Source organism: Rhamphochromis sp. 'chilingali' (assembly GCF_963969265.1).
Source record: "Rhamphochromis sp. 'chilingali' genome assembly, chromosome: 18".
NCBI classification, from domain to species: Eukaryota; Metazoa; Chordata; class Actinopteri; order Cichliformes; family Cichlidae; genus Rhamphochromis; species Rhamphochromis sp. 'chilingali'.
Genome location: NC_137945.1, coordinates 35,927,183 through 35,933,182, shown reverse-complemented (window position 1 = coordinate 35,933,182; position 6,000 = coordinate 35,927,183). Strand labels below are relative to the sequence as shown.

Sequence of the window (6,000 nt, the reverse complement as noted above, 5' to 3'; positions counted from 1 at the left end):
AATCCCATGCAAACGTACACCTATCTGGAACAACCCTGACATATTACAAAACAATAATATGATAAACTTTTCAGATTGGAGTGGTAAAGGAATCAAATATTTAGAACATATACTAGAAGGAACAGAATTTATTCCATTTGATGGACTAGTTACACAATATGGGATCAACAAGAAAAGATTTTTAGAATATCAACAAATTAAATCCATAGTAAAAAAGAAATTTAAACCGGGTCAAGTTGAACTACAAACACCACCAAGTGTGGTTCAATTTCTTACTCTTAAACCCCCCAAATTACTATCCAAAATATACAGAATGCTTTCTAAAACAGATGAATCAATATCACTTCCTATTGCAAAATGGGAAGCGGATTTATCAGTTAACTTAGACCTAAACTTCTGGTCTCAGATTTGCTTAAAAACCTTTCATCTAATTAGAAATCCCAGTCTTCAATTAATTCAATACAAAATATTACATAGAGTGCACTATACAGGTCATCGGATGTTCAAGATGGGCTTTACGTCTACCAACAACTGCTCACACTGCCAAACCAATTCACCGGACAATTATATCCACGCTCTTTGGTTCTGTCCACCAGTTCAGAAGTTTTGGCGCGAGATATGTGAAGACTTATCGAAGTGTCTGAAATGTAACATTCCAACTTCCCCCTTAGTGTGTTTGTTGGGCAGCTTAGATAATGTCACTTCAGAAAAGAATATCGCCCATATGATTTTCACTGCCCTATGCATAGCCAAGAAAACAGTCCTCATGAACTGGAAAAATAAAAATAATCTTAATTCTAACCAATATAGAAATTATCTATTAGATTACATTAGTCTTGATACAGCCTCTGCCACCACATCAGATCAATTGCTCTGGGCTCCTTTGATCAGCTCCATCACCTAGTGGGGGTGGGGGGCATAGTTTGGTCCCGCCTTCACTGTTGTGATTGGTGTGGGGGTAGGGACAGGCTTAGGGCGTCGGGGGGTTCCCCGGAGATCTTATGTGCTGCACAATAATGTTTAATATTTAGTATTTACTGTCATATTCCCATATATCATTGTGATGTTGTTTATTCTATTACTCTTGTTCTCTTCTGCTTGCTTTCTTTTTTCTTTCTCAGCAGGTGATCCAGGTGATCGATATATGCATTTTTTTATTTTTTTCTTCTTTTTTTTCTGCTCATTCTGTTGGTTTTTGTCTTTTGCCCTTCTCCCCCGTCCCTCTTCTCAGCTGTTTCTCTTTCCCTCTTTCTTTCTCCCCTTCTTTCCCCCAGTCAAGTCTGTCCCGTATTCAGTAAGTGAAAATAAAATAAACAATAAAAGGTGAATCAAATGGACCATTACGGCAAGGCTGGGATGGTCAATTTGGTAAAGTAAATCCGTTGGGCATCTTTCTTTGCCTTTAGACAACAATTCTGATGCAAAAGAGCCAAACGGGACAGGCAAAAAAAAATAAAATAAAAAATACCCGTGTAGGTGTGGACACAGTGTAAAAGAGTTAGTAGTTTATTTTATTACTACCTGTAATTTATTGCAGATTACTTGTATTTGCTTAATTATTTACTAAATGTTTGAGGTGTGAAATAAACCGCAATGGAGCAAAATATGGGCGTGTGTGGTTGGAGGATGTGTTAGTGCGTGTGCACGCGCGGGGGGGCGCGAACATTTTTCTTGTAAAACAAAGGGGGGGCCAGCAAAAAAAGTCTGGGAACCACTGGTATAAGACCTTTCAGAGTCTTATATTCTATCTCCTTTTTGTTGTCTTTATAGAAGGCCAGCGAAATGGCTGGAGACATGATGGTACACTCAAAAGAATGAATGAGGTGGCTTGTTCAGTGTATATTAATTATTTTCATTTTACTTAAAATATATGTTTTTGGTAAGTTAAAATATGTTTTTCTAATTAAGTCTACGTAATTGTGTCTATTATTGTGTGTACAGAATACTAATGTGTTACTTGATGGCATAACATTTAAGTTAATTAGGATCGATATACTTCGTATATCCACAATGTGGCAGTAATGCAAAAACAGTTGCAATAAAACTGCAAAGAACAACAGGGTTTCAGGGCTTGGGCCTGCTCATGCGCAAGACTTCAAATTTAACTTAAAAACGTTGTTTTTGGCACCAAGCTGCTGTTTCTTTTTTTTCCAAATAAGTTGGATGTACTTAATTCATTTGTGTGGAACCTGCTGACAAAATAGATTTATGTGAAACTAATTAGTAAAGCACAAGGTGGCTGAAAATATAATATTTGAATTAATCTAACTTAAATTTCACATTTTACTACCACAAATAAGAAATGTGCTTAAAAATTAATCTAAACTATCTCACCTGTAAATACATCATTTATGTTCATACAACACAACTTGATTTAGGTAGTCTTAAATATCTCCTGTTAATCCTAAGGAGTTTTTTTAAAATTAGATGACCTAAAGGTTTTTGCTTTAAACTAACAATGTAATTTCGTGGAACCTGTTGACAAAATAATTGTAATTAAAGTCAACGTTTCATTTTGTTTGAGTGTAGGATGTGAGCAGTTGGTGATGTTTGCTGATGATATTCCTGGAGGAGCTTTAGAAATCATTTGAAGTGTTTAATGAACATAATATATGACAAAGAGTACAAGGAAAAAAAATTCTCAAGGAGGGAGGGGTCAACATGGGGCTAGAAGGGGGTGAATAACAGCCTGTTTAAAATATGGAGGGACACATTTAAGGATTATTCATTACCTTAAGAGTAAATGGTGTGTGAGACCTTTTTGAACAGTGAAGTTGCTAAAGTGTCAAATGGGCAAAACAATGGCTTCATTTTATCAACCAAACTGATGAGACTGTTCAGAGAGGTGGCAGGTGTCTCTGTGTGCAGGCAGGAATAGGACCCAAAGTGCAGACTCACAGCAGGCAAAACTGTATTTCAAAACTCAGCTTTTATTGCTGGAGGGCAAAACGTAACAAAAATCCAAATAAACTTACATGAGCAGGCAGACAGAACACACAGCATAAATGAGAGTAGATCACAACACAGACACAGAAACACAGGGCTTAAATACACAGAGGGAGCAATCAGGGAATGAATAACAGGAGGGAAACACAGCTGGGGCAAATCAGGCCTAACGAGACAGGGGAAGCAAAACCAGATGCACTTACATGAGACAGACTTTCAAAGTAAAACAGGAAACATAACACAGACGTGAACTTGACAAGGGGCTACAGCTGACAGGGGAGACAGAGCAACTAGAGAACACAGAGACATAAACCATAAGACAGAACTCAAAGAAACCAAAGGAGGCTGGACCAGACGAGGAGGGTGGCGCTGCAGGCGACGGCGTGGGAGCCGCAGGTGGTGGCGCTGCAGCGGAGACAGGTTGCTGGACGGACCCCTCGGACCCCTCGGACCCTCCAGCGGAGGCGAACAAAGGCTGGTGCGGTTCTCCAGAACCCCCAGCGGGAACAGAAGGCTGGACAGGCCCCTCGGACCCTCCAGCAGGACCAGGTTGCAGAACAGATGACTGGGGAGAGGAGTGGCGGTGGCGATGTTTCCTTCTGGAAGAGGGAACCGGTGGAGAAATGGAGACGACCTCCTCATCCTCCGACCACATAGCCGCCAGGGAAAAGGCAGGCGAAAGGACAGGCGAACAAGGTCCCGGCTGGCGTGAGGAAGGAGAGGAAGTCCGTGGCAGCGTGGAGGCAGGTGGAGAGTGTGTTGTCCTGGGTCAGCGGTAAAGAAGTGGAGGTGGAAATAGAGAGAGCAAGCTCGCCAGCCCGGACTTGCTCCCTCCAGGCAGCTATGGAGTTGCCCAGCACAGTGTCTGTAGAAAGCTGAGTTAGCCGAGGGTTGCTCCGAATGACAGCGTCTACTGCGCTTAGCCCAACCGCCATGGTCCTTAAATCCTTGGACTGGGCAATGCCGTCAAGAAGCTTAATCATCCGCTCCATCTCAGCGTTAAACTCAAAGGCTGAAGAGTCGCAGGGTCCATGTTCTGGTCGCGATCTTCTGTCAGGTGTCGCTGTGTGCAGGCAGGAATAGGACCCAAAGTGCAGACTCACGGCAGGCAAAACTGTATTTCAAAACTCACGTTTTGCCCTCCAGCAATAAAAGCTAACAAAAAGCCAAAAAGTAGTGATATGATGTTCTGTATCGAGGCTTCGGAGCGTGTGTCGAGTAATGGAGGGAGCGTTTCCGCGATGCGCATATCGAGGCTTGCTTCATTTATGGGAGGAGCTGAAAATGATGACGTCCGAAGCCTCGCTGCCCGGCTGTACCACGTGACTGGTTCATGAAGTGGTTCGAACTTTGCCGCGAGATATGACAGCGATATAAACCCTCAGACTTCAATCAAAATGTGGGTGTTTGATGGAGAGTTGTTAGTGAGAGTTTGGAGACAGTTTGGAGGTTTATGAGAGTGAGGAGAGAAAGTCAGGAGAGAATGGAGCCAGCTAAGAAGAGGAGGATGTCCTCCCCTGTGTGGGAACATTTTGATCTTATTCCTCCCAACAAGGTATGTAAATTTCTACAGAAGATGTATTTTCATAATACTGATGGTGCAATACAATTTATGTTAAGCAGTCTGTACTTTTGTACAAGGTGAAGTGTTTGCTATGTGCCAGGGAGCTGGGATATAACAACAACACCTCATCCATGCTTAGGCACTACAGAGCTTTGCATGAGAATAAGGGGAACACCGATTGTGGAGCAAGACCAGGTGAGCCATCAAATGCAATGATAATATAGCATGCAGTAATGTTACTAAATGATATAACAATATTATACAACTGTTATAAGTTACGTGTGTGATATTTATATTTGTGCTTTGTCTTTATTGTCTTTCCTCAGGAGAACAATCTCAAATAGATGAAGACCTGGTTACCATGGTGATTGAGGACTCCCAGCCATTTAGCATTGTGGAGGACAAAGGATTCAAAAGATTTGTTAAATCATTAAATCCTAGCTATGTTCTCCCCACTAAAAAGGTCATAAAAGCAGTGAAAATTTAGTTTTTACAGAATAAAATGTGAACAGGCAGGACTGAGGCCTCAGTGTGTAGCTGTCCATACCTCAACGTTACAAAAGCACAACTACTGTCCACACCCCAACCACACCTCACCTCACAGTAAATGATCATTTCCATTTCAAGCATTTCCAAATGATCATTTTCCATACTGCCACTATAAATATACACAGTATACTGCCATCACTACAATATACATGTTTTACACACTCCTTTTGTTGTTGACATTTACAGGCTGTGTGCAAAAGGCCACACTCTTCAAATTCATGCCAACTAATATTTTTACGTCCAGTAGGTGTCCTGCTAGAGCAAATGAAGCTTCAAGAAGCTTTGCGCTGGGGTGAACCAATTGGATGAAAAGCTTCAGTGCTTCATGAAGCTTCATGAAGCTTCATCTGCCCATCACTGCCAAAACACCAAATAAACTTACATGAGCAGGCAGACAGAACACACAGCATAAATGAGGGTAAATCACGACACGGACACAGAGAAACACAGGGCTTAAATACACAGAGGGCGCCATCAGGGAATGGGTAACAGGAGGGAAACACAGTTGGGGCAAATCAGGCCTAACGTAACAGGGGAAGCAAAACCAGACGCATTTACATGAGACAGACTTTCAAAGTAAAACAGGAAACATAACACAGAGACGTGAACTTGACAAGGGGATACAGCTGACAGGGGAGACAGAGCAACTAGAGAACACAGAGACATAAACCATAAGACAGAACTCAAAGAAACCAAAGACTAGAAATGATAAATATAATAAACTCAAAAACCCTGGGCCAACGACCCAGGCATCCTAACAAGAGGTTGGTGCAAAGAGTGATGAGCAGCTAATATGTTCTTGATATTATGGGTCTCATTAACACAGAAAGGTTTCACACTCTTTATTTGACTGAACAGTTGGAGCAGGACGTGCAGACGTGACAATGTTTCTGATTGTGTCAAATAAAACTTCTGAATTCTCTTGCTGTTTGGATAAAATA

The 6,000-nt window shown here is 41.5% G+C and overlaps 1 long non-coding RNA gene across 1 annotated transcript; it reads left to right on the top strand.

Moving 5' to 3' along the window:
- Nucleotides 1–4,362: 4,362 nt before the first annotated feature.
- Nucleotides 4,363–5,307, top strand: LOC308386119. The gene is made up of 3 exons (XR_013969722.1): nt 4,363–4,501; nt 4,588–4,705; nt 4,837–5,307. It is a non-coding gene; the product is annotated as an uncharacterized lncRNA (long non-coding RNA).
- Nucleotides 5,308–6,000: the final 693 nt, after the last annotated feature.